The sequence below is a fragment of the Podarcis gaigeae genome (assembly GCF_964106915.1).
Source record: "Podarcis gaigeae genome assembly, chromosome: 2".
Classification (NCBI taxonomy): domain Eukaryota; kingdom Metazoa; phylum Chordata; class Lepidosauria; order Squamata; family Lacertidae; genus Podarcis; species Podarcis gaigeae.
This window is the reverse complement of record NC_139679.1, coordinates 8,113,074-8,140,427: the sequence shown is the minus strand read 5'-3', so window position 1 is coordinate 8,140,427 and position 27,354 is coordinate 8,113,074. Positions and strand designations below refer to the sequence as shown.

The following is a 27,354-nucleotide window of genomic DNA, read 5'->3' as shown; positions in this document are numbered from 1 at the left end:
TCTTGAGAGTCCCATGGACTGCAAGAAGATCAAACCTCTCCATTCTGAAGGAAATCAGCCCTGAGTGCTCACTGGAAGGACAGATCCTGAAGCTGAGGCTCCAATACTTTGGCCACCTCATGAGAAGAGAAGACTCCCTGGAAAAGACCCTGATGTTGGGAAAGATGGAGGGCACAAGGAGAAGGGGACGACAGAGGACGAGGTGGCTGGACAGTGTTCTCGAAGCTACCAGCATGAGTTTGACCAAACTGCGGGAGGCAGTGGAAAACAGGAGTGCCTGGCATGCTCTGGGGTCACGAAGAGTCGGACACAACTAAACGACTAAACAACAACAACAACAACTGTGGCAATGGTTCTCTCAGCACAAGCATCTCAATTTGTCAGATGGAATGATGCCCCTCTCTTCCACCTGTGTTGTCGGATACAGGACACCAAGGAGTTTTAACCCTGTAAACTCCAAACTCCACATGTGTGCTGTTTTGGGGGCTCTCCCAAACCCTCCCCCACCCTGAGCCAATATGGTGGTGCTGGTGGGGAGACGAAGGAAAGCCCCACTAAGCTTGCTGAAGTCCTTGTGTAGGTGGACATCTACTACTGGGACTCATTAGTTGAAGCTGCCCCACAGTTCAGCAATTACCCATATCTGGTTGGCATCTGTCTGTCTTGGGAGACAATGGAAGAGTGTGCCTTTGGGGGTGAAGTCAAACTGCTGTACAGTACCTGCTGTGGCTATAGAAACCGATATGGGAGAGACATGTTCTGTTGCAGCTGGGGCAGGTGAAGGTGTCTGGTTAGGCTGATGCAGGTGTACCATGATGTTTCTTCTTTCTGTGCTCCTCCCCGCAGTAGTAGAAGAAGAAGAGTTTGGATTTGATATCCCGCTTTATTACTACCCTAAGGAGTCTCAAAGCGGCTAACAATCTCCTTTCCCTTCCTCCCCCACAACAATCACTCTGTGAGGTGAGTGGGGCTGAGAGACTTCAGAGAAGTGTGACTGGCCCAAGGTCACCCAGCAGCTGCATGTGGAGGAGCGGGGAATTGAACCCAGTTCACCAGATTACGAGTCCACTGCTCTTAACCTTTACACCACACTGGCTTTCCAGTAATTCCTCCTCTGATCATTGCTGTGGATACATACCCTGATTATCTCCAGGTGTTGCAGTTGTCTGCAAGGGATTCCCATGCACAGTGGTGTCCAAACATTTTTCAAAGAGGACCATGTTAAGTTGTGGGCGAACATATCAGACGACACAGCGATTCTTCCAAAGCAGCTCTTTATTTGTAAGCTGGAACAGAACTGAACTGAGGAGCTCAGTCAGCCTGCTTATATAGAGCTCCACTAGAATGCAACAGTAACCATTTTCTGTAACTAGCCAATCACTGAACGTCACTTTCAATCCTTCATTTGCCTACAAACTATCCAATCACTGAACATTTCGATCCTTCATTTGCATAACTATCTACAGTATCCCCCTGCTGGCCCAGGGTGAGAACTTCAGTACATAACAGACCAGATCTGATGAAGTGGAGGGACGCGAGGGCTGACCAAAGGGCCAACTAAAGTTGTTAACTTATTTTTAAACTGCAACAGGGGCAGGATTAAACCGACCAGCGGACCAAATTAAGCCCCCGAAACGGACTCTGGACATGCCTGCCATACAGTGTGGTTAATGTTGCCAGCCTTCATGTCACATTTGCATGTTTTATTATGTTTATCATGTCACATTTGCATGTTTTATTATGTTTCTGTATATGCCAGAAGCCATGGGCAGGGTGCAAATAATAAACTGATTATTATTATTTGTAATTTTAGAGTTGGTCTGCCAATGGGTCTGTTGCCTCAAGCCAGCTCCCCGTAGAGGACATCCTTGGGGATACTTCCATCTTCCATTCTGTGGATGTGACCAAGATGTCACTGAGACAGGAGTGCAAACATTCTAGGAATGTGGACCTGGGAGAGCACATTTTTGTTTGAGACTCTGACCTGCCATGTGATGCCCAAAATCTTCCTGATGGAAGGTGTTGAGGCATCACTTCTTGCGGGGGCCAGTTACCCACGTCTCACTATGTCGTGATTATTACATTTGTCTTATAATGCAACACAGCTCTTTCAGAATGGCCTCTGCATAGTCATGCTTTTGAAGGTGTTTGCAAACATTTATTCCCATTTACTACCTACAGTTCACACGTCTTTTGCTCAGTGCTCCTGGAGTCTTGGAAAGGAATAATAGCTCAGTGGGTAGAGCACTTGCTTGCTTGTAGAAGGTCTAGTTCAATCCATGGCCTTTATTATTAAGCCTATGGTTAGGCAAGTGTCACTGACAATAATATGGTGGTTTGGGTACTAACTTATGGTCTCTGTGTGTGGTTTGGGAGCTGCACAGCCAGGGAAAAAACAATTCTATCCAGGCCAGGGTTGTAAAGACTGCAGAGAGAATAATTGGGTGCACTCTTCCCACCTTAGATCAAATCTATGCTGCCAGGTGCCATAAGAAAGCGGCAGAGATAGCCCAGGAAAGTATGCACTTTCGGCTTCTGCCTTCGGGAAGAAGGTATAGGGTTATAAAGGCCAGGACTAGCCGCCTGAGAAACAGTTTCTATGCAAATGCAATTCTGGTTCTAAACACAGCATAAGGGGTTTCTATAGTATAGTGTATTTTAAAATGGGGTTTTAAGAGTTTTTAGGGGTTTTTGAATGCTTTATGTAGTTTTGTAGTAGTTTTATGTAGTTTTTATGTAGTTTTATGTAGTTTTTCAATTTCATTGTCCTGCATGGGACAATGACAATAAAGATATATCATATATCATATATCATATATCGTATTGTAATATGTACGTACATAATCTGCAATAGAGACCAGCGCAACTCCTTTCCCTCACTCAACCACATTCCATTTCATGCTGAAGTGCATGTTTAAACAGGTCACACTATTCTGCAAAATATTTTTTTAGCTGTATGAAGTTTGTATACTCCTCTGCTTCCTCATGCACACTTCTAAGTGCAAGCTCGATATCTGATAAATAGTTGAGTGCTTGATTGCATTCCACCATCCTACTTTGTTTGGCTGTGCTTCTGTGATCTCATTATTTAAAAGTGCTGTAGTTTAAAGGTTGCCTATTACAGCTGCAATGAATGGTCCCTATGGCTGTTTTTTATACATTTGAGATTTGCACAGAATTGTCTCAGACTGTACCTCTTGTCTTTCATAACTATTTGACACCACTTTTTGCCATTTTTCTCTTTATATAAGCCAATTGAGGATAACACTTTTAATGAAGCGGACTTTAGCCCACACAGAAACCTATTCTATGAAGTTTACTCTGCTACAAACCCGTTATGTTTTGAGGGTGCCACAATTCACTTTGTGTTGGCTGCAGCAGACTTCTTATGATTACCCCTCTGGAAGCATGAGGTTAGTATGCATTTTCAGTCTGTCCGTCCCCAAATGGTCACACAATGTAATTTGTGCAGTTGAGAGACAACTGATGGGCTTTGTAAAAATAAAACAAAAAGAGAGTGAAGAGTAAACTATACCTGCCTATCTTCTTCCCCTGCAACCCCAATGGGAATAAGTTAATCCCCTTTAGTTTACATTATCATGGTGCGGACCAGATAACTGATGCCTTTCATGGGGATGGCAGAGGACAGGCACACAAGAATTGTCAAATGGGTAAAATAATAATAATAATAATCAGCATTTCGAACTGTTTCTCATTTTGAACTGTTTCTCAGACCTCACCTGGAGTACTGTGTCCAGTTCTGGGCACCACAGTTCAAGAAGGACACTGACAAACTGGAACGTGTCCAGAGGAGGGCAACCAAAATGGTCAAAGGCCTGGAAACGATGCCTTATGAGGAACGGCTAAGGGAGCTGGGCCTGTTTAGCCTGGAGAAGAGGAGGTTAAGGGGTGATATGATAGCCATATTCAAATATATAAAAGGATGTCACATAGAGGAGGGAGAAAGATTGTTTTCTGCTGCTCCAGAGAAGCGGAAACAGAGCAATGGATCCAAACTACAAGAAAGAAGATTCCACCTAAACATTAGGAAGAACTTCCTGACAGTAAGAGCTGTTCGACAGTGGAATTTGCTGCCAAGGAGTGTGGTGGAGTCTCCTTCTTTGGAGGTCTTTAAGCAGAGGCTTGACAACCATATGTCAGGAGTGCTCTGATGGTGTTTCCTGCTTGGCAGGGGGTTGGACTCGATGGCCCTTGTGGTCTCTTCCAACTCTATGATTCTATGATTCTATGATATAACCTCCTACTAATCCCTTGCAACAACCTGGTAAAGTAGACCAAATTAACTCTGTACTGATAAGGGTGAGAAGCAGTGGCTTGCCTAAAGCCTTAATTTGAGCCCATGGCAAAGGTGAGGTTCGAACAGGTTGCTTCCACCAAGTTGTTAAGTCAGGAAGTGCCTTGGATGACTACGTGGAAGAGCCCGAGGAGCCGGGGACTTTCATAAAGATTCTCATTGTGAATCCTAATGTAGGCCCTATAAAATATACCTATCCATTGAAGTTATTCAGGAACTTTCACTTTGCACTGAAAGTTATGTATGTTGGTTTTGCTGGTTTCTCAGTTGGAAACTAAGCCTCAGGAGAGAAGGAAAAATTATCCATTCAAAAATGCAACTATTTCAGGGATATTACTATGGATATGGATATTACTACACATACATTTGCACTTCTTAACAGTTCTGGGATAAAAAAGCTGTATCTTTGTTCATTTCATTTCTCAAAGACTGGCCAAATGAAATTGGCAGAAATAGGACGTTTTTGACAGTAATTAAAGAGAACATTAGTAGCTCAGTAAAGCTATTAAAACCAGCTCCCTTTACACTGCTGAAATAACCTCTCCGGTTAGCCTTTGGAAAGCTATGATTCCCTCAGCTCCCATCTGGAGCATGGGGATAATAATACAGAATACCTTACTGGTCTGTTGCATGGACTCCTGGGATAAGGTATATCACTATTATATATGTACTATATATATATTGCATATATACTATTATTCCCATATTACATAGAAGAGGAACAGGAAACTGAGGGTGATAAAACAGTGCAGTGGCATGGCTAAGGGCAGCTAGCCAGTTCCTGGCTGAACTGAGATTTTTAATCAGGGACTTCCTGGGTGACAGCTCAATCTCTTTAGCTGCTACAATACACAAGCTCTCATTGGCAAGATTCTGGCACACAAGCAAATTAAACAGGCCTCATTGTGTATGAGCATCTCAAATACTTTGGAGTATATTCAGCATTTTCTTCAATGACTCAAAAATAGTAGATCAGATTAGGTTCAGCTCCATGAACATATGGAAAAAAAATTGCTTCAGAGTGAGAATAGCTGTTTGTTCAGCTGAGTTATAGCCAATGGATACTTGAACCATTTTTGTTGTGAATCTGTGTTCTTCTCCAATGGAGCGACAGAATCTTCACAAAGGTAAAACCTGATGCACTTAAAAAATACTTAGTGACTTAATCCACCAAAAAGCAAGCAAAATTGTTTCCCTTTTGGCTCCCCACCCTTTGCGCAGCCCTGTACTTTCTTTTCTCAGTAGAAAGAGTAATCACTAAAAATACGGTACATGGTAATTGGGAGAAGGCAGCTTGCCAAATGTACAAGAAATCAAAGGCTAGATCCTCATTTAGAGCATTTTCTACACGTTGAGACTTCATTATCTACTGCAGCTTGCTGGGAAGGGATTGTAAGGCTGGGGACTGCAGAAGGGAGTCGGGTGCAATCCACTAAGCACCAATGTTCAGTGAACCCTTTCATAGGTTTTAGGCTGGATGAATGGATGGGCTCAAGTTCAGAGATATGGTCAAGTGTTTGTATCTACTAAGCCCCAGTACCTCCGTGTACTTATATATGACAAAGACATATACAGAGATCAAGATAAAAACAAAGACTTGAATCCTAAGAACCACTTGCGAAATGGGAATTTCCCTTCTTGTCCTAGTGCAGCCCGCCGAATATCTGCCCCTATGAATATGAGGACCACCCAGAACCAGTGTTCAGGCAACATAAAGCCTATTGATCTTCTGGGTCCAATTACAAATATCTGGGACTTGACCTTCTGCCTTAGCTTGGTCAATAGAGTAGCATTTTCTGTGTGTTGCACCTGAGACTAGTTCTGGAGTCCTGTATGGCTGCCCATGACCCTGGACCGGTTGCAACAGGCCCTAACTAGGACTGGGCATAACAGATGCTCTGCGGTTGGCAGGGAAACTTGGCAAAGGGCATCCTGGATTTGACAAAACACAGGAGAGCTAATTAAATACTCAAACTCTGCTACCTTTGTCTAAAGCAAGATCAGATTTGCCAGAACTTAAGAGTTAGAGGGAAATGAGATCTAAATTTAGGCCACATATTTTAAGGATTCAACAGAAATTAACTGATTTCCTGTCTCTGGAAAGAGAGAGGAATTTAAAGGTCCTATCTACTACAGCCATCAGATATCAGTAATGCGAGGTTTCTTGGGAAGGGTGGATTTTTCTTTGGAAATGCGGGAAGAGGAGGGAGTTCTGTGAAATACAAGCATTTCCCTTAAGAGAGGTTCTGGGGGCATCTATTATTGAGGGCCTCTTAGGCACAAATGATTTATTTGCAACCTCTGTTGAACTCTAACTCTGCCACATGTTTTGCTGTTATTGGAGGAGGGGGAGATAGTTTTTTAAAAGTATTTTTATTGACTAGCAGAACCATACTCAGCTGATTGGAAAAAGTCTTTACCCAAAATAGTTAAACAGTGTGTAGGGAGGAGCAGTTAGAAAGGATGCCAGGCAAAGGCGTAGGAAAAGGTGGCGATAACTCCAACAAAGTGGAACTGTAAAGATTTCCAAGCCTGTTTTCTTCAGAAATTAGTCTCACATAATGCATCCCTAATAAGTTAGAAACCAGAGCGCCTCTCTTCATTCCCCACCACTTTGCTTTTCATTGTTGGCATTTCTCCAGCTGTGTGCCTGCCAACTGACTATCAAGGAAAAGTCATCCTCTAGAATAATACAACTGGTAATAGGCAGACTTCAGGGGTCACTTCCACAAGAGACACACAGAGGCCCAGGTGGTTAAAAGCTCCAGGGTGACTGTAGCAGTTTAAGAGAAGACTCCCTGGAAAAGACCCTGATGTTGGGAAAGATGGAGGGCACAAGGAGAAGGGGACGACAGACGACGAGATGCTTGGACAGTGTTCTGGAAGCTACCAGCATGAGTTTGACCAAACTGCGGGAGGCAGTGGAAGACAGGAGTGCCTGGCGTGCTCTGGTCCAGGGGGTCACGAAGAGTCGTACACGACTAAACTAGTAAACAACAACCACCACTACTGGAGAGCCCCCTTCCAGCCCTATAGTTCTGCTTCTATAGTTCCATTGATGTGATGTGTTGTTGTTGTTGTGTTGCTTTTGTTGTTTTTAAGGGATGGCATCCAATTTCGTTGCACTTGTGCAATGTTGCACTTGTGTAATGACAATAAAGAATCTATCTATCTATCTATCTATCTTCTACCAAGGGACAACTGCTTCTAGAAGAAACAAAGAAGAACAAAGAAACAAATTAGGGGTTCCTTATGAGGAGCTTAGTAACTGTGAAAACCAATAGATACCACTCAAAGGCTACTCACCAAATCAAGGCTTATTCATGGACTATCATATACTAACTCATTCTGAGTGTGAATCCTTATGCAGCCAAAACAGCACCATCCATCCACAAGAGGAAGCAAACAGCAGGCTTGGGGGAGGGGACACAAAATAAATAAGTACTGCTGTCAATCAGATATCCCCCTATATTTGTACATCTAATTATTCCTGCCTAAGTACAGGACCTTACATTTGTCCTTACTGAATTTCATTTTGTTACTTTTGACCCAGTTCTCCAATCTGTTAAGGCCATCTTGAAACCTGATTTTATCTTCTAGGTATTAGCTACCCCTCCCAGTTTGGGTTCACCTGCAAATTTGATGAGCATCCCCTCTGTTCCTTCATTCAAGTAATTTATAAAGATGTTGAACACCAGCCAGGACAAAACCCTACGGACACCACACTTGTCAATTTTGTCTAGAATGTAAAGGAACCATTGGTGGAGCACACTTTGGGTTTGGTCAAACTCACCTAACAATAAAATCGCCTAGCCCACATTTTCCCAGCTTCTCTATAAGAAGGCCTTACTGAAATCAAGATATGTTACATTCACAACGTTCTCATGATCCACCAAGCTGGTAACTAACAAAAAAGAAGCAAGATCAGTCTGGCATTATTTGTTTCTTAGTAATAAGATGATCCTTTCCTAAGCACTCACAGACCAAATGTTTAATTATCTGTTCTAGGACCTTTCTTCATACTGATGTCAAGTTGACTGGTCAGTAGTTTCATGGGTCGCCTTCCAGACTCTCACCACCACCACCCCATTTTTGATGATGGGGATATTTACCTGTTTCTAATCTGTAAGGGGGACGCAGGTGGCGCTGTGGGTTAAAGCCTCAGCACCTAGGACTTGCCGATCGAAAGGTCGGCGGTTCGAATCCCTGCGGCGGGGTGCGCTTCCGCTGCTCGGTCCCAGCGCCTGCCAACCTAGCAGTTCGAAAGCACCTCCGGGTACAAGTAGATAAATAGGGACCGCTTACCAGCGGGAAGGTAAACGGCGTTTCCGTGTGCGGCTCTGGCTCGCCAGAGCAGCGATGTCACGCTGGCCACGTGACCCGGAAGTGTCTCCGGACAGCGCTGGCCCCCGGCCTCTTGAGTGAGATGGGCGCACAACCCCAGAGTCTGTCAAGACTGGCCTGTACGGGCAGGGGTACCTTTACCTTTACCTTAATCTGTAAGGACATCACCTGCTCTCTAAGAATTTTTGAAGATTACACCTGCATGTTCCTTGGATGTGGGAAGGGGCTGGAGATCTGAATTCATTTGAAGTAGCTAGGTATTCCCTTACCATCTATTTTCCTATATTGGGCTACAGCTCCCTCCCTGCCTCATTTATTTTATTTTTCACCAGGTTGGGTACTGTTTTCCTTTCGGGAGAAGACAGAGGCAAAGTACAGTGGTACCTCAGGTTAAGAACTTACAGTAATTCATTCTAGAGGTCTGTTCTGAACCTGAAACTGTTCTTAACCTGAAGCACCACTTTAGCTAATGGGGCCTCCTGCTGCCGCTGCGCCGCTGCTGCATGATTTCTGTTCTCATCCTGAAGCAAAGTTCTTAACCTGAGGTACTATTTCTGAGTTAACACAGTCTGTAACCTGAAGCATCTGTAACATGAAGCGTCTGTAACCCGAGGTACCACTGTAAGTGTTAATCAGTTCTGCCTTCCCTCTTTCACCCAACAGCATTTCTCCAACTTTTTGCAGGACCTTTCTGTGTTTTTCCTATTGCTTCAAAAGTAGCTGAAAAAACAACCCCTTTAAAATAATTGTTAACCTCTCTCACAAGCCTGAGCTCATTCTGAGCCTGACCCTCTCCCTGCAAGTGCTGGGTACTCTATAAATGATTTGCCCCTTCTTCTATTTCTTATATATGCCACTTTTAAATCTCAGCTCATCTGAAAGTTCCTTATGCAGCCATATGTGTTTCTTTAACTGCCTCTCATTTTTTCTTTCTTGTTGGAACGGTTAGCAATTGTGCCTTCAAAGAGGGCATGGGTAGGCTCATGCTAGCTGGCAGCATCCACCCAAATGTCTCCTAAGTGCAGGATTGTACCAGAAGGGCCCCTTCAGCAGTTTCATTGGCATGAATTGGGGCTCCCTGGTGGTGATGTGGTAAGCTGCCTAATGCTTTCTTTCTGAGTAGCCACAATCATGCAAATCACGATGGATAGAGAAGCATTGCTGTTAAAGGTTTGTGTGGTGCCAAACGGTGTAAGAGTATCTCTTTGCTACAGATTATGAATAGATGTAATTTTACATGATAAGATAATGACAAGAATAATGAAACTGTGTGTTTCAAGACATCCTTTGAGGAGTGGGAAATAGCTCATCACTATCATCCATATCCAACACTGGAGAGACCGAACAATGCATTAAAACATCTTCCACATAAATGTCAGAAAGATTAAATTGCTAAACGGAAGGTAACAGTCTGGGTCGGTTAATGATCTGGTTTGTATATTTCTAATTTTCATTCATTTTCTTGAAGAGAATAGAAATTGGGTTTTGATTTGTGTGTGGGTTTTGATGTGATAATTTTTTTCAAAAAAAAATCACAAAAGTATGCAGCGATGGGGGATGGAAGGAATAGAGCGCTATTCCTTATCACAAACCATGTGACAATACAGAAGTGCCTACGACTAATGACAGGTGGACTCCCGAGTCCAATTTGTAGTTGACCTGTTAAAAACAGATTAATTGAAAGGATATCAAAAAATTAATACTTTTTAAAATAGATCAATTAATAAGATTGCTTCCTTTAGCTGTTATGTTGCAAATGAGCTGTTCAGATCAGATTTTTCTGTCTGCATAATTGATCCAAGTGTCCACACAGTGACCCGTATTTTCAAATATTAATTGCTATTTGCCATCTACACCAGTGGGTGTAAAATCCACAGTGGTACCTCTAGATGCGAATGGGATCCGTTCTGGAGGCCCGTTCGCATCTAGAAGCAAATGTAACCCGTGTCCACGCATCTGCGCATGTCACCTTTTGGCGCTTCTGCGCGTGATGTCATTTTGAGCATCTGCGCATGCGCGACGAAACCCGGAAGTAACGCGCTCCATTACTTCTGGGTTGCCACGGAGCACAACTTGAACGCGCTCATCTCGAATCACATTCAACCCGAGGTATGACTGCAATAGATTTTAACCCTTCCTGGATGCAGGGAGCAAGGAATTAGAAGGGACGCAGGCATCATACAGACTACTCCCCCCCAAACTCACAACAACATATTCATAATTGTGAGTTCTGGCTAATAACCAGTTGACTGTGTGCAAACATGTTAGCGCCCCACACAAGTTTTCACAATGCACAGCATCGCCTCAAGGCTCTTTATCAATACACACTGCACCCGTATAAGGAACTAGATGATGATGATGTTGTTTAGTCGTGTCCGACTCTTCATGACCCCATGGACCAGAGCACGCCAGGCACTCCTGTCCTCCACTGCCTCCCGCAGTTTGATCAAACTCATGCTGGTAGCTTCAAGAACACCATCCAACCATCTCGTCCTCTGTCGCCCCCTTCTCCTTGTGCCCTCCATCTTTCCCAACATCAGGGTCTTTTCCAGGGAGTCTTCTCTTCTCATGAGGTGGCCAAAGTACTGGAGTCTCAGCTTCAGGATCTGTCCTTCCAGTGAGCACTCAGGGCTGATTTCCTTCAGAATGGAGAGGTTTGATCTTTTTGCAGTCCATGGGACTTTCAAGAGTCTCCTCCAGCACCATAATTCAAAATCATCAATTCTTCGGCAATCAGCCTTCTTTATGGTCCAGTCCTCACTTCCATACATTACTGGGAAAACCATAGCTTTAACTATACTGAGCTTTGTTGGCAAGGTGATGTCTCTGCTTTGTTGGACTCTGTCAACTCTAGCAAGCATTGCCAATAGCCAGGGCTGATTTTATTTACTTACTGAATTTATACCCCACCCAGGGGCAAAACTAGGTTTTATTTCACCTGGGTCAAAGACCCCCATGCACACACATTTGTGTATCTCAGGGCTGTCAGGAACAGTATTCTTCAGCGACCTAATGCCTGGGTAAACAAGAATGTTTCCAATTTCTCTTGAAAGTTAATGATGGGAGACAGACCCTAGGGAGAGTATTCCACAAATGGGGAACCACCAATGAAAAGCCATTGTCATGGGTCAACCAGGCAGCCCCCAGGGGTGGCACCATCAACAAGGCATCACATGCTGATCATAGGGTCCAAGATGGTTGATACTGGAGAAGGCACTTTTTTAGTTACAACTGGAGGATCACATCTGGAGGATCACAGGTTTCCTATTCCTGCAGTTCTGCCTCATAAGTGTCTTAATATTTCACATGTACCTCATGGTTGCCTGTGTTTTTCCTCCTCTCTGGAAGGATGCCCCACCCTCTAATTCCTAGTTTGCTTCCAGCATAACCGAGGGAGGGGTACCCATAATCCCCACATCATTCAAAGCTTGCATGCTGAACAGCTTGAATAGGGAGCCACCCTACCCATACTTTCTCCCACCAAGAGCGTATTTTCTGCCATAGGCTCCTGCTGTTTTCTCACCAGCATGGGGTGAGTTGTTACTGTTCCATTCCAAGGGAGTGGTAATTTATCGTCACAACAAACAATTTGCCTGAGCTAATTAGTCGAGAAAGTTGTATTTGTTACGTTTTCTCAAAATATTCATGTTGATTACAATAGTGTTTATTTTAACTGCATAAATCAATATCATTGGTTCAAAACAAGGCACTTGATTAAACTTTGCAAATAAAGCCTCAGTAGAAACTAGCTCATAGAAATGTCTGCTAAACTGCTGGCCCACACATGATTACATCAATCATCTGTAGCACATCGTAGATCTGAAAGAAGGGGAAGGAGAGAAAAGGATCTGGAAAAGCTGGCAGCCATACTTCAGGAGATCAATGAGATGACCAGATTCCTAGTATTTACTATACTTATCTTACAAAACTGTAGAAAGCTGCTGAAATTAAACATATGCATTCTGCTTAGAGGGATGTCATGCTCACTGAAAACGGTCTTTCTTGTTCATTGGTGAAGTGAAAAATCTTTATCACCAAGCATGTTGAGACTGTTGAGAGCACCACCCTCCTTCCCATCAATTAGGTTTGGGGGAAATGCTTTAGGTTTTTTTGAGCTTGGGGAGGGACATGGACTTCCTGGATCACCCCCAAAATTCCCCTTGAGAGATCCTTCTACAGTGCTACCTCGGGCTAAGTACTTAATTCATTCCCGAAGTCCGTTCTCAACTGAAACTGTTCTTAACCTGAAGCACCACTTTCGCTAATGGGGCCTCCTGCTGCCACCACGCCGCCGGAGCACGATTTCTGTTCTCATCCTGAAGCAAAGTTCTTAACCTGAGGTACTATTTCTGGGTTAGCAGAGTCTGTAACCTGAAGCATATGTAACTCGAGGTGCCACTGTATTGGCTACAATATGTGACTTTTTTCAAGCCTAACTGCATCAGGGGAAGGGCAGGTGGGGATCCTCTTAGGGGTGTCAGGGAAGGTCTTGGCATGGGCACATCTGCCTATAGGTGCCAGGTTTGTAACCTCGTATCCCAACGTTTATTTGTTTTTTAATGAAATTCAGCCATGCAGCCTTTTGGCAGTGGTAGAAGAAGAAAAGTCAAGGAGTGTTTGAGTCTTTCCCGCTTCACATCCCAGACAATCTTACTCAGCTATGAGTGATCGCCAAAGAAGCAGCTATTTGCCTGCCCTAGAGGGATGATAGTGTTTCCACCTCCTTATAGCAAGGGTGGCAAACCTGTGGCCCTCCAGATATTGCTGGGATTCCAACTATCATCAGCCCCAGCCTTCAAGGCCAGAAATAATGGGGCACTCTGGACCAACAACATGTGTACAGGATAAAAAGGTGCATGTAGGTTGCCATTTTGACCAGAATGTTGCTCTGATCAAACTGGTAATGGCAAACGGGCTGCATTTTAATTTTAAAAAACTATGAGGTCCTATTGTAGCTACCCTACATAAAAATGCTGGTCGCTGGGTGGAACTGATCTGATACGCTAGCTTCCTGTTGCTTCCAACTTGCTGTTGCTTACTGGGAGGACAACGGCAGCAGGGAGGTCTGTGCAGTATAAATGTACTCTCCTGGGAAGCAACAGTGGCCCAGGGAGCTAGTGTAGTACCTCTAATACTAGCTCGGCATTAGATCCATTTCAGTCCGGTTTCCGTCCTGGTTTTGGGACAGAGACGGCTCTGGTTGCCCTAACAGATGATCTCCGTAGACAACTGGATCGAGGCGGGTCAGGACTGCTGATCCTTTTAGATTTGTCAGCAGCCTTTGACATGGTCGATCATGATCTTCTGGACCACCGCCTTGCAGACGTGGGGATACAGGGCATAGCCCGTAACTGGTTGTGCTCTTTTATCTCTGGTCGGGGACAGAGGGTGGCACTAGGGAGGGAAATGTCGTCGCGCCACTCCTTGGTGTGTGGAGTGCCGCAGGGTGAAATTCTCTCCCCGATGCTTTTTAACATCTTTATGCGCCCCCTTGCCCAGATTATCCGGAGCTTTGGGCTGGGCTGTCACCAATATGCTGATGATACTCAGCTCTATCTGCTGATGGATGGCCACACTGACTCGGCCCCGAACACACTGACCAGATGCTTGGAAGCTGTGGCTGGATGGTTTCGTGGGAGCCGATTGAAACTAAATCCTTCGAAGACAGAGGTCCTATGGCTAGGTCGGGATGGCATGAGGATGAGGGACCAACTCCCTTCTCTTGCGGGGGCCCAATTAGTGCCATTGCCTTCCGTTAAGAGTTTGGGTGTAATCCTTGATGCCTCCCTTTCCATGGAGGCGCAAGTTACAGCAACAGCCAAGGCGACATTTTTCCACCTTCACCGCATCAAGCAGTTGGTCCCTTACCTTTCCCGCCCCGACCTGGCCACAGTGATCCATGCGACGGTCATCTCCAGGCTTGACTACTGTAATTCGCTCTATGCGGGCTGCCCTTGAAGCTGTCCCAGAAACTCCAGCGGGTGCAGAATGCTGCAGCGAGGCTCCTCACGGGGTCTCTGCCATGGGAGCATATTCGCCCAGTGCTTTTCCAGCTGCACTGGCTCCCTGTGGAGTACAGGGTCAGATTTAAGGTGCTACTTTTGACCTTTAAAGCCCTTCACGGCCTAGGACCCTCGTACCTACGGGACCGCCTCTCCTGGTATGCCCCACGGAGAGCCTCAAGGTCCATAAATAACAACACCCTAGTGGTCCCAGGCCCTAAAGAAGTTAGATTGGCTTCAACCAGAGCCAGGGCCTTTTCAACTCTGGCTCCGGCCTGGTGGAACCCTCTGTCTCATGAGACCAGGGCCCTGCAGGATCTGATTTCTTTCCGCAGGGCCTGTAAGACAGAGTTGTTCTGCCTGGCCTTTGGCTTGGAGCCAATTTAATTCCCTCCCTCTCTCTTTTTTTTCTCCTTTTCTTTTCTTTCTTTTCCTCTCCTCCTGTGATGAGGCTACATTTTAATATTTTAATGTTCCATTATTTTAATGTTGTATTTTATTTTTGTTTTTAAGTTGTAATCATTCATCTTGTTTTTATTATTGCTTGTAAGCCGCTCTGAGCCCGGCCTTGGCTGGGGAGGGCGGAGTATAAATAAAAAAATTATTATTATTATTATTATTATTAATACTACATGCATGCTCTAGTTATCTCCCGCTTGGACTACTGCAATGCGCTCTACATGAGACTACCTTTGAAGGTGACCCGGAAACTACAACTAATCCAGAATGCGGCAGCTAGACTGGTGACTGGGAGTGGCCACTAAGACCACATAACACAGGTCCTGAAAGACCGACATTGGCTCCCAGTACGTTTCCAAGCACAATTCAAAGTGTTGGTGCTGACCTTCAAAGCCCTAAACGGCCTCGGCCCAGTATACCTGAAGGAGCGTCTCCATCCCCATCCTTCTGCCCGGACACTGAGGTCCAGCTCCGAGGGCCTTCTGGCGGTTCACTCACTGCAAGAAGCCAAGTTACAGGAAACCATGCAGAGGGCCTTCTCAGTAGTGGCACCCGCCCTGTGGAACGCCCTCCCATCAGATTTCAAAGAGATAAACAACTACCTGACATAGTTCTAGTTACAGGTAGGTAGCCGTGTTGGTCTACCATAGTTGAAGCAAACAAAATCCTTCCAGTAGCACGTTAGAGACCAACTAAGTTTGTTATTGGTATGAGCTTTTGTGTGCATGCACACTTCTTCAGCTTGGTATCTGAAGAAGTGTGCATGCACACGAAAGCTCATACCAATAACAAACTTAGTTGGTCTCTAACGTGCTATTGGAAGGAATTTTTTGTGTTTCAACTACCTGACATTTAGAAGACATCTGAAGGCAGCCCTGTTTAGGGAAGTTTTTAATGTGTCACATTTTAATGTACTGTATTTTTAGTCTTTGTTGGAAGCTGCCCAGAGTGGCTGGGGAAACCCAGCAGATGGGCGGGGTACAAATATATTATTATTATTATTATTATTATTATTATTATTATTATTATTATTATTACCCCACCTGGTAAGCCACTTCAAAATAATGTAGCTCACAGATTATCAGGGCTATTTACAAACCTGGGAGATTTTTCTTTAGAAAAGGGAAAAAAGCAACACTATGATACAACTGACGGTTCTGCTGTTGATTGGAAATCAGAAATGAGGGAACAGAATACAGTGGCACCTCTGTTTTCAAATGTAATCCATTCTGGAAGACCGTTCCAAGTTCTGAAACGTTCGAAAACTGAAGCCTCAATAACTGACAGCTAGCATTCAGGATCTTGCACTCAGTGGAAGCCGCGTGGCATGTTCGACTTCCGAAAAGTGTTTGAAAACCAAAGCAGTTACTTCCGGGTTTATGGCGTTTGAAAACGGAAACATTTGACTTCCAAGACGTTAAAAAACTGAAGTACCACTGTATGTATAATAATTGTAAATATGGAGACGCAGGCAGGGTAAAGAGGAGATCATCTCCCTTGAAGAAATACTAGCACTTACTGGGCCGGACCCAGATGTAAATAAAAATAGCCACACATAACAACTGCTGGCCCTGGGCATGGAGACCCATCCAAATTTGAATTAGGCAATGCTTCTAGCCAGGGTGGCTCTAGCCAGTTCATCTGAGCTCAGGTGAGGACTGTGTCCAAAAGATGGAACTACAGGTATGTATCAGCACCAGCAGCAAGTACTGGAAGTCATATAGGGATGTGGGTGGCGCTGTGGTCTAAACCACTGAGCCTTTTGGGCTTGCTGATCAGAAGGTTGGCTCAATGGAGTGAGCTCCTGTTGCTCTGTCCCAGCTTCTGCCAACCTAGCAGTTCAAAAGCATACCAGTGCAAGTAGATAAATAGGTACCACTGTGGCGGGAAGGTAAATGGCGTTTCCGTGTGCTCTGGCTTCTGTCTCGATGTTCGGTTGTGCCAGAAGCGGTTTAGTCATGTTGGCCACATGACCAGGAAAGCTGTCTGTGAACAACTGCCAGCTCCCTTGGCCTGAGGTGAGATGAGCGCCGCACCCCATAGTCGCCTTTAACCAGACATTACCGTCCAGGGGTCCTTTACCTTTTACTGGAAGTGATTATACTGGATCCTATTGGATCCATCACATGGGATTTTCAGTTCATTGGATGTTGAAGAGAAGTAAACCAGTTCACCAATGTTTTGCATTACTACTGTGCCTTTCCAAATACTTGTTAAATTCGGGTTAACAAAGGGTGATCATTCTGGCATATGTGCATACCCTTGTGTGAACACAGTTTGTGGGTATAAGAAGGTTGAAAGGGTAGGAGGGGAGCTATTATGTGCTAATGACTCCATATTCTCATGGAGCTATACTGTTGGTTTCCGATAAATGCTTTTTTCCAGTTTCTAAACCATCCTGCTGAGCTACAGCCCTTGCTGCTTATATGCACGCAGGCACACGCACACACAGAGAGCAGTTTGAAGGCTGGAACTTCTGGCAAGACAAAGCAAACTGGTAGGACAGCTTCTGGCAAAGGATAGCAAACATATGCAGCAACAGCAGCATGCATGCACCACGACAAATGAAAAAAGGTCTTTGGAATTCCATGGAGTGATGGGGAAAATATCTTTAGAGTAGCTTGTCATGTGGGCTCAGGCAAATTGCAAAGGAAAATCCAGGGGCTTCAAGTGAAATAAATAACCAGGAATGTTAGGACTAGTAAAAAATATTGGAGGAAGTTGGAGGGCTGTGGAAGAGAGCTCATGGGGTGGGGTGGGGGGTGGAATCACTTGTGTGTAGCAGCAGTGTAAAGGGCAAATATGTCCATTAGTTATAAATCCGAGCTTTCACAATAATTTATTAACCCTCAAATATTAAGTCAATGTTAAGATTTATTAGGAAAGCAATTGAAAATGAAATGAAATGTCAAGTATCATCGCCATTAAGTAAATCTGATGCAAGCACATTTGGAGTACTGTGTACAATTCTAGTTATGCCATCTCAAAAAGAATATTTCAGAGCTGCAAAAGCCACAGAAAACATAAACTAAAATTATCAAGAAGCTGGTTCCATATGAGAACCAAAGTACTGGTGGATTTTTAGCTTTAAAAAAACGTAACTGGATGGGACAGGCATGATAGAGGTTTGCAAAACCATGAATGGTGCACAGAAAGTTGGTACATAACCCCCCCCCCCCCCGCCCTATATCTCATAATGGTAGATGACTGGCAGTAAGCCCAGGACAGATAAAAAAAGAAAGTACATTTTCACACAATACATAATTAACTGATGGAATTCACCACCACAAGAAGTGGCGATGGCTCCTAGCTTAAAAAATAATAATTCTCACAGAACATAATCTGTTAGTTGTTATGAACTGTGTTTGTACAAGGAGGTTACACTTAGCTAACTCAGTACACCTCTGAATTCCAGACCCTGGAAAAAAGCAATAGGTTAAGGCTATTACTTGTGAACTTCCCAGAGGCACCTAGCTTGCTGCATTTATTTTAAATAATAAGAATAAGAATATTGTTACACGTTTCCTGAAAGAATTCTGTAAGGCTATCAGTGTAGGTGGGACGCAGGTGGCGCTGTGGGTTAAAGCCTCAGCGCCTAGGACTTGCCGATCGAAAGGTTGGCGGCTCGAATCCCTGCGGCGGGGTGCGCTCCCGCTGCTCGGTCCCAGCGCCTGCCAACCTAGCAGTTCGAAAGCACCTCCGGGTGCAAGTAGATAAATAGGGACCGCTTACCAGCGGGAAGGTAAACGGCGTTTCCGTGTGCGGCTCTGGCTCGCCAGATGCAGCTTTGTCACGCTGGCCACGTGACCCGGAAGTGTCTCCGGACAGCGCTGGCCCCTGGCCTCTTGAGTGAGATGGGCGCACAACCCCCGAGTCTGTCAAGACTGGCCCGTACGGGCAGGGGTACCTTTACCTTTTTATCAGTGTAGGTAAAACGACATTAAAAAACATAAAAAACCGAAGATCATGGCCACTGGTCCCATCACCTCCTGGCAAATAGAAGGGGAAGAAATGGAGGCAGTGAGAGATTTTACTTTCTTGGGCTCCATGATCACTGCAGATGGTGACAGCAGCCACAAAATTAAAAGACGCCTGCTTCTTGGGAGAAGGGCAATGACAGGCCTAGACAGCATCTTGAGAAGTAGAGACATCACCTTGCCAACAAAGGTTCGTATAGTTAAAGCTATGGTTTTCCCAGTAGTGATGTATGGAAGTGAGAGCTGGACCATAAAGAAGGCTGATCGCCGAAGAATTGATGCTTTTGAATTATGGTGCTGGAGGAGAGTCTTGAGAGTCCCATGGACTGCAAGAATATCAAACCTCTCCATTCTGAAGGAAATCAGCCCTGAGTGCTCACTGGAAGGACATATCGTGAAGCTGAGGCTCCAGTACTTTGGCCACCTCATGAGAAGAGAAGACTCCCTGGAAAAGACCCTGATGTTGGGAAAGATGGAGGGCACAAGGAGAAGGGGGCGACAGAGGACGAGATGGTTGGATAGTGTTTTCAAGGTTACCAGCATGAGTTTGACCAAACTGCGGGAGGCAGTGGAGGACAGAGGTGCCTGGCGTTCTCTGGTCCATGGGGTCACGAAGAGTCGGACATGACTAAACGACTAAACAACAACAACATCAGTGTAGGTATATCTGAACAACCTTATGGGGTGCCCTATACAGTGGTACCTCAGGTTAAGTACTTAATTTGTTCCGGAGGTCTGTTCTTAACCTGAAACTGTTCTTAACCTGAAGCACCACTTTAGCTAATGGGGCCTCTCGCTGCCGCCGCACCGCTGGAGCACAATTTCTGTTCTCATCCTGAAGCAAAGTTCTTAACCCGAGGTACTATTTCTGGGTTAGCAGTCTGTAACCTGAAGCGTATGTAACAAGAAGCGTATGTAACCCGAGGTACCACTGTACACTCAAAGCACATCTTCCCCCACTCCCCAAATCCTAGGAACTGTCATTTATTCCACAGAGAGCCAGAATTCCCATGACCCTTAACATACTACAGTTCCCGGGATTCTTTGAGAGAATTCATGTTCTTTAAATGCGTGGTGGGTACACGGCTCAGATGCATATTGTGACCATCCGCCAGTGCATTTCCAGCTGTTCTTTAACCTATGTTTACTTATGTTTATATTATATTGATAACTCTTTTAAATTGTACTATTACACTGCTTAGGGATTCTTTCATTGAAGTGGCTAATAAATGATTCTAAATAAACACACACACCACAGAACAACAAGAAGCTTCTAGTGACCTCCTGGCAAAGGAACACAGGGGTAAGCACTACGACCCTAGAACTTTTCACTGCTCGGAGATGTGTTGCGAGTGTAATAATACTGTAAACAGCGCAAGAGTTCTCTCCCTCTCTCTCTCTTCCACTCCCCTGGGATCAACTTTTGAATTAAACTTGGAATGGCAGCAAGCGCTGGAGAGGCAAAGAACAGCCCCTTTTCTGATAGTTGATGGAGGAGGGAATTGCAGAAATGAATACAATGCAGAGGCCCCTCTCCTCCCTTCCCCCACCCACCCTCTCTTATTTCGCCTTTCCCGCCTTGCTCCCGTTTGCTTTGCTCTTTCTGAATGAATCTCTCCCTCCTTTCCGCCCCCTCATCAGGCCCCAACGCTGGTGCCTCTTTCTTGAAACTCTTGCTGCATGCCAGTTGGAGGCCAGAGTGGGGATGGGAAGCTGGGAGGGGGCAGAGGGAGCTTTCCTGAAAATCACATGATTACCCAGCTTATATAAATCACAGCTTGTTTTTCTCAATTTGCAAGGGATTTAAAGGTACAGAGTTCCTTTAAAAAAACACCCCCCAAAAAACTAGGAATACGTTCCTTGGGCCTTTTCAAACTAGAGACCTGATTTGATGTACCCTAAAGGTGCCAATTCCTGATAGATTTTTTAACAAAAATCAATTGAAAACACTTGACGACGCTTTCATTTACCAAGCAGGGATATAGCAATCACAATGTATCAGCATTTTACTATCCTTTTCGTTCTGTGATGCATTAGAATGTCTACCAGAGCACTTGCAAAAGTAGCTACATCTGCTGTTCTTGGTTTATAAAGTGAGGTATTCGCTACACGGAAAGCTTAGCAGTATATATACACTGTCCTCTAAATATGGCTGCCAGTTTGGCTGAACAAAGGGATGTTCTCCTGTAGCAAGCATTGTGTGTAGCTATGCCCATGGGCAAATTATTTACTGCTCTTAGCCATAAAATACAAAAACTTCTGTCCAGAGATAAGGAGGAAAATCTTGTAATTATTCTCTGGAAGTTGTTTCTTACATTCTGTAAGGAAACTGAGCCGTTTTGTGATACCATTTCCACCACCCTATTAACACTGGCCACATTCCCTTACTTCCCTCTTTCATGATGGGAAACTCTGCCGTGAGAATTGAAACCATTTTGAGTTGCCAGGCTTTTTCTTTTCTTTTTAAACATTGAGATGGCATAAGCAATTGTCGGGATCACCTTGGCCTTGAAGACTTTCAACGCCGATGGGATATGAAGGGCCCCATCGGTGAAGAAGAATCGCAAGATCGCCAAGGAGATAGCTTTGGCTCTATTTGTAACATAGGCTACATGGGCCTTCCATCTGAGGTTATGTTGTAACCAGACTCCCAAATATTGGAATCTATAGACTTGTTCGATGACTCTCCCATCAATTCTCCAATTATGGAGTTTCCGGCTCTTTGAGAAAATCAGGATCTTAGATTTTCCAACCTCTGTTCCAACCAACCTCTGTTCCTGTGATTTTAAAAGGAGCTTGATCTGCCATTGGTAGGGGTGTTTTTCATCGTGCTTGGAAATCATCTCCTGCTGATTTCAGGAGATTAAATTGCTGTTATGGCTACAGGAACAGAGCAAACCAGTTTTTACTGGTCAGCTTGCAACCCAAAACAAATTCCATTTATTGCAAAGTATATTGAGTAGAACCTGTCAGGGAAGTGCCATCAGAACAGGGGCAGGAAACAGAGGGGCAGTTGTGTTACAGGGAGCCTCTGAAAATCCTGCGAAGCAGTTCCTCTTCCGGTGATGAGGCAAACTCCACCTCCAGTGGGAAAGAGGTGAAAGGACCAGAGGATGCTGGTAGGAGCCTCAGCACCACTTCTGGCAAAGCCGGCCAGGAGGGAAGCACGCCCCATCCGTCGCCCACCCTGCACAGAAGTCTAAAGCGCAAAGAGGGAAGGAAAAGGCTGGGCGTAACGAGGCTTTTATGCTAGAGGAGGTCCAGGAAACAGGCACTCCCAAATTCTGCTAGCGATTGAGGCAGACATGAACTTTGGGGTTCTGCACTGTAAATAGTTTGCACCTAAATAAAACCTGTAAAAGACAGGTCGGAGTCCTGCCTGGTTACTCGTGAGCAGCCACCCTTGCCATCTGACAAGAACCCATAAAAGTTTTATGAAAACAGGGAAGCATGAAGAGACAATGTAACTCTTCCAGAGGAGACTTGGGACTGGATCATACATTCATTTTCATCACTTGATGTCTTGCAGGAAAAAGTGATGAATTCAAAGGCCACAGCCTCATCTTACATTTAAAGCACTATTATGGGGTGATTAGGGGTTTCCTAACAACAGAATGTTTCATATTAAACACAATTGCCTTTGAAGTCAGGTATAGGGACGCGCTGTGGCGCTGTGGGTTAAACCACAGAGCCTAGGATCTGCCGATCGAAAGGTCGGTGGTTCGAATCCCCGCGGCGGGGTGAGCTCCCGTCGTTCGGTCCCAGCTCCTGCCTACCTAGCAGTTCGAAAGCACCCCTAAGTGCAAGTAGATAAATAGGGACCGCTTTCTAGCGGGAAGGTAAACGGCGTTCCAATGTGCGGCGCTGGTGCTGGCTCGCCAGATGCAGCTTAGTCACGCTGGCCACGTGACCCGGAGGTGTCTTCGGACAGTGCCGGCTCCCGGCCTCTTGAGCGAGATGAGCGCGCAACCCTAGAGTCGGTCACGACTGGCCCTGATGGGCAGGGGTAACTTTACCTTTACCTAACATGCAATTACACTTATTCTGCCTGTAGTGTTGTATTTTTGATAGTCCATTCACTCTTTGGCCATATTCACACCATCTATTTAAAGCACAATTACAATACTTCAATAGTCATAGCTTCCTCCAGAGCATCCTAGGAACTGCAGTTTGTTTAGGGTTCTGAGAGCTGGTAGGAGACACCTGTTTCGCTCAAAGAGTTACAATTCCCAGAGTTCTCGGGGAAGATGGATGGACTGTTAAACCATCTGAGAATTATAGTTCTGTGAAGGGAACAGGGGTCTCCTAACAACTCTCAGGATCCTGAACCAACTGCAGTTTCCATGATGCTTTGGTGGAAGCAATGACTGTTTAAGAGTGCTTTAAATGTCCAGTGCAGATGTGGTCAATAAGTGTGGGCTATCAAAGATACAACACCACGCAGAACTGTAATTTCATCTCACCTCACTTCAAATGCAATGGCATAAATAAGAAACATTCTACACATTCCAGTGCCACTCTTAAAGTACAGAAAAGTCTTGGTTTATACCAGCATATGTGAACTAGCCCCTGGAAGTTTGTGTGCACTGCTTTGAAGGACTTGCAAGCGACATCACCTTTCATATTTGACAGTCTACTTTCAAAGCTGTTTCCAAATTACAGAGACCCCATGTTTATGTAGCAATGGGCTAAACCTGCACTATAATAGCTGGCTCTGTTGGTGTGGTTTTCTTTCCCAATGCTGCTGGCAAAGATTTTGTTTTATCTGCCACCCCCTCAAATGGAAAATGGTCAAGATTGGTACATTATCCTCTTCTTGGCCAACAAGAATAGGCTGGAACTAAGAGGAAGCAAAAGGACAGACCAACTTTATGAAAACATACCAGTACCAACAACAAGGGCAGAGACCATTTGTCTGTCTGGAAAAATGGTCCTTAAGTAGTACATCTTGGCTCGGACAATGACAACATACAGTGGTGCCCACATAAATTTTCTTATGTTTCTAGCAAAGCCACAGCTTGTAATATCAACTTCAGTCCAACACTGACCTTTCACAACTGAGACAAGCTCAAAGTATTAATCCAGAACCAGCTCAGATCTTCTAAACCATTTACTTAGTAAAGTAATGGCCATCTGTCATCTCAGAACCTGAGCAAAAATTAAAGCATGTGTCAACTAGAAAACCAGATAATTATGCCATGGGAAGGGTTGGCATGATAAAAACAACTTTTTATAGATGTGGAAATATATATAGGTGTCCCCCCCACTTATGTAACAGTTATGCTCTGGACCCCTGTGCACATAAGTGAAACGTAAAGAGGGGAACACCCTCTAAAAGCCTATTTCCCCCTGCTCTCCAGCACACTCTCGCACTCTCTCTCCATTCCAGACCAAAATAACTAGAGTTGAAGCTCTGGAAGCAGCTGGAGGTTGGAAGACTTGTGGCAAAGTGGCTGCGCTACCCTGCATATCAGCTGTTAGGTGGGGAGGTTGAGCAGCCTAAACAAAGCCCTGATGCACCTCAGATCTCTTTGGGGCTTCCAATGCCCATATGTCCTCTTTGGGCTCCGGGGAGGGTTTCCTTGTGAGCCACAAGGACTCTCCATCTCTCTCTCGCCATTTCCTGGTATGATAGATAGACAGATAATTTACTGATCTATCTATTTCCCGGTGCTGTACACACACCCAGTCACACATGAGTAGAATGTGCATAAAGTGGAAGGATGCCTATATGAGAAATATATGTGGGATGTAAGGTAAAGGTAAAGGACCCCTGACCATAAGGTCCAGTTGTGACAGACTCTGGGGTTGCGCCGCTCATCTCACATTATTGGCCGAGGGAGCCAGCGTACAGCTTCTGGGTCATGTGGCCAGCATGACTAAGCTGCTTCTGGAGAACCAGAGCAGCGCACGGAAACACCATTTACCTTCCCGCCGGAGCAGTACCTATTTATCTACTTGCACTTTGACGTGCTTTTGAACTGCTAGGTGAGCAGGAGCAGGGACCGAGAACGGGAGCTCACACTGTTACGGGGATTCGAACCACCGACCTTCTGATAGGCAAGTCCTAGGCTCTGTGGTTTAACCCAGAGCGCTACCCGCGATGTGGAATGTAGTCACTCTCTAAATTACAACAGCAGCTTTAACTGTGATAGTATATCGCCCTAAATAATCTGTCACTGTCCCATAGTTGATCTTCTTATACTCCAAAGAACCACCTGTTCCTATAATTTGAAATCAGTATAACAGTGACCGTCAGCTTAATGGAAGTTGTAGCCATGCATGCTTCCAGGGGGAGAGTTCAGCATCTGGGACATCACTACCAAGGAAGTGCTACCAGAGCAAGCAACACCCACCAGCAGCTCCCTCCCCACTGCCAATCTCAGGGTCAGTTGATAAAGGAAATGTGCTCTGACAAATACTTGGATTCCAGATCCTGTGCAGTTTTAATTAACATATCCAGAGACCTTTTCAGGTGTTGCTGTCTGCAGATTCTAGCCAGATGACAAATGGAGACAGGGTATTTTCTGTGGAACCATCCCCTGAAATAGATAATCTTCTTGTACCTATTCTATTAAATGTTCAAAGGTGGGTTAAAATGGTTTAATATGATTGGGCTTTTAATAAATAAACTGCAATGTTAATTTAACTGCTTCTTTTACAACTGGATTGCTATTTGCTGCTGTTTCTTCTGCCATTTTAATGACTGTGTAACAATTCAATGATGTTTTATCATTTTTTATTTTTAACTGGAAACAGTCTTGTAAATTTCTCAAATTTAAAACACCCACTTTAAAGTAAGTAATTAAATAATCCAAAACCTGTATTTATGTTTCCATAGTCTTTGCTCATACATACTGCTTTGGGTTCTGGTGGTGTGGGAGCACCTGCACTCTGGATCTCCCTCCCTCTTGAGATCAAGCCTTCACTGTACAGTGGTACCTCGGGTTAAGAACTTAATTCGTTCTGGAGGTCTGTTCTTAACATGAAACTGTTCTTAACCTGAAGCACCACTTTAGCTAAGGGGGTCTCCTGCTGCCGCCGCACCGCCGGAGCACAATGTCTGTTCTCATCCTGAAGCAAAGTTCTTAACCCAAGGTAATATTTCTGGGTTAGCGGAGTCTGTAACCTGAAGTGTATGCAACCCGAGGTACCACTGCACTCTTTTTGGCACCTGCTAAAAACATTCTTGTTTAGACAAGCCTACTCAGATGCTTAGAAAGTTGAGGAAATTTTACTTTTAGTATTTTATCTTTAAAACATACAAACGTTTATGTTTGTGATTTCCCCCTCAATTTTATTGTTTAATCTTTTTGTAACCTGCTTTGAGGTTGTTGTTTTTTACAATCAATTGGGGTATGAATTTAATGAAACAAACAAACAAACAAATATGGTATGTGAATGTGTGTTTGACATGCACAGAATATGGCATGGTGGTAACAAGAGTATAGTGACATTCTTTCTCTGTAGATGTGCCCCTTTCACAAGGCAGTAAAGCAGAGAAAGTCTTGGCAAAATCAGTCCCAAGACTTGACACAGGCCTTCTTGCACAATCAGGTCCAGGAGGACCCAAATGTAGGATAACAACTAACATGTGTGCCCAGCTCGTGCCAAAACCAAGTCAGGCCAGAGAAACGAAGTCAATGCTGGCAGTGAGCAAAGGTACAAAATTGAAAGTCTGGGTAGAGTCCACTAGGCTAAAAGATCTCCAGCAAAGGATGGTGGATCTGGAATGAAAGACGCTGAACAACATGGGTGGTTGTCGAAGACAAGGCCTGGGGATCTTAGAACAACAACAACAACATTATTATTATTTATACCCTGCCCATCTGGCTGGGTTGCCCCAGAAATAAGAGACAAGATGCAGAACATGCAAAACAAATGTAGAATTCAGTGTTCAAGTTCTATACCAGTACAGAGCAACAACTGGACTCCTAGTGTGTTGGTCTAACCATATACAACAATGGCTTGCTCTTAGTGCAGCCCACACATTACACTGCTCTAGTGTAGGTTATGTGGCCACTTATACATTGCCAAAAAAGAGAAATTGCATCAAAAAGGAAGACAAGGGGGATACTGGTTTGCTTTTGCTAAATAATAATAATAATAATCCCTGCCCACCTGGCTGGGTTTCCCCAGCCACTTTACATGTATAGATACAAATTTGGGGAAAATATATATAATTTGAATATATCTATATGAGTGGCCAGCACTGTGTGTGATAGTGCTGCTGCTCACCTGGCTGATGCAAGCGGTG

At 44.6% G+C, this 27,354-nt stretch overlaps 2 long non-coding RNA genes across 2 annotated transcripts in view; both read right to left on the bottom strand.

Annotated features, from left to right (window-relative positions):
* Positions 1 to 467: 467 nt before the first annotated feature.
* LOC310840253 overlaps positions 468 to 27,354 on the bottom strand; it is a 31,053-nt gene continuing 4,166 nt past the window's right edge. Inside the window, exons 2-3 of the long non-coding RNA XR_014561875.1 lie at positions 8,105 to 8,219; positions 468 to 836 (exon numbers count right to left, since the gene is read on the bottom strand). This is a non-coding gene — a long non-coding RNA (uncharacterized lncRNA). The remainder of the gene's footprint in view (positions 837 to 8,104; positions 8,220 to 27,354) is intronic.
* On the bottom strand, positions 1,258 to 1,501 carry LOC310840261. The gene is made up of 2 exons (XR_014561882.1): positions 1,434 to 1,501; positions 1,258 to 1,390 (listed from the first exon to the last, which is right to left on the bottom strand). It is a non-coding gene; the product is annotated as an uncharacterized lncRNA (long non-coding RNA).